Source organism: Panthera tigris, chromosome A2 (genome assembly GCF_018350195.1).
Source record: "Panthera tigris isolate Pti1 chromosome A2, P.tigris_Pti1_mat1.1, whole genome shotgun sequence".
Classification (NCBI taxonomy): Eukaryota; Metazoa; Chordata; class Mammalia; order Carnivora; family Felidae; genus Panthera; species Panthera tigris.
Window position 1 is genome coordinate 66,155,463 of NC_056661.1, and position 1,695 is coordinate 66,157,157.

The following is a 1,695-nucleotide window of genomic DNA, read 5'->3' on the forward strand; positions in this document are numbered from 1 at the left end:
ATATTATTTTTGTATTCGTGGTTATGGTTTATTATGGTGAGGAAATATCCATATTTGAAATAAAAAATAAAATTGTCTCCGTTCAGAGAGAACACGGTGTCTGTGTAGAAAACTCTAAGAAATATACCGAGAAAAGAAAAGAAACAACAGCAAATGTGTTTTTTATGCTAACATCCAATTACTGGAAAAATAAATTTTAAAAAGAATATCATTTAGAAAATAAAAGACAAGCCACTGACTTGTGTTTGCAATACATACATATGATGCAAGACTTCTTTTTAGAATATATGTTTCCGTCTTTCTCTGCCCCTCCCCGCTCATGCTGCCTCTCTCTGTCTCTCAAAAATAAACATTTAAAAAATTAGAATATATAAAGAACTTTTACAATTCAATAACAAGAACAATAACCACCCAATGAGTTTTCATTATTTATTTAGTTGTTGACTTTGGGGCTGAAAATTTTAATAGGTACTGTATACAATGAGATAGAGAAATACCAGTAGATGATGAAAAAGGAAATTGCAAATGAAAACAAGAATAAGGCCCCATGACAGACCTGTAAGAATGGCTAAAATTTAGGCTGGAATCCTCGTGTTAAGAGAGGAGAGAGAACAACTAGAACTTTGTTGATGAAAATGTGAAATGACCCAACCACTTTGAAAAAGAGTTGTATATAATTAAACATAAACTCACCTAATGACCCAGTTATTCTACTTATTATTTACCCCAGACAAACGTAAATTTATACTTTCAAAATCCAGCGGTACTCACCTAATGACCCAGTTATTCTACTTATTATTTACCCCAGACAAACGTAAATTTATACTTTCAAAATCCAGCGGTATTGACAATAGCCATGTACTTAAAACAACCAAGTATTCATCAGCAGATGAAAGGATAAATACATTGTGCTATCACTGTGCACCGGAACACTTCCCCACATTAAAACAGGAAGCAACGTGGATGAGTCTCGGTGACCTTAAGCTGAGAAAAAGAGCTAGACATAAAACACTACTTGTCTCTCTTTGTTTCACGTGTTAGAATGCAGAGCTGGAACTCGCTCCAAGTAGTGTGGTGTGGTATCCTTGTGTCTCCTCTCCCACCCCACCTTTGCATGCCAGTTCATCATAACTCGGGTAGTGTATTTGCGGATTGTGTTTCTCGGTCATTCCCAGATTCCTTTTTGCAATGTAAGGTCACGTTCACAATTCCTGGGGATTAGTGCATTAGGTCATGGACATCTTTGGGATACCATTTGTATGAAACTCAAGACTGTGCAACTTAGTGATAGAGTGCACTTAGTGCCTGTGGGTGGGGAGACAGACTGCAAAGTGACTTAAGACGATTTTCTGAGCTTTGCGCAGTGGCAGTATCGTAGCCAATGAGGTTTATCCGAGGCGCGATTATTGCTAATTGAAAACTTTTCCCAAGACGATTTTCTGGTTTGGTGGAAATATTCTATATCCAGTCATTGCAGAAAGGATGATGATCCTTAAACAGGGAATTGCATTTGTCAAAGTGTATCAAAGTAGACAGTGCCCTTAAAATTTTTGCAGTGAGGGGCGCCTGGGTGGCTCAGCGGGTTGAGAGTCACCTGTTGATTTTGGCTCAGATCATGATCTCCTGGTTCCTGGGATTGAGCCCCATGTCTGGCTCTGCCCTGACAGTGCAGAGCCTGTTTGGGGTTATCTCTCT

General features: G+C 38.4%; 1 non-coding gene across 1 annotated transcript; it reads left to right on the forward strand.

Moving 5' to 3' along the window:
- The first annotated feature begins 1,352 nt into the window (after positions 1-1,352).
- Positions 1,353-1,492, forward strand: LOC122236858. Its single transcript, XR_006215090.1, has one exon. It is a non-coding gene; the product is annotated as a U4 spliceosomal RNA (small nuclear RNA).
- Positions 1,493-1,695: the final 203 nt, after the last annotated feature.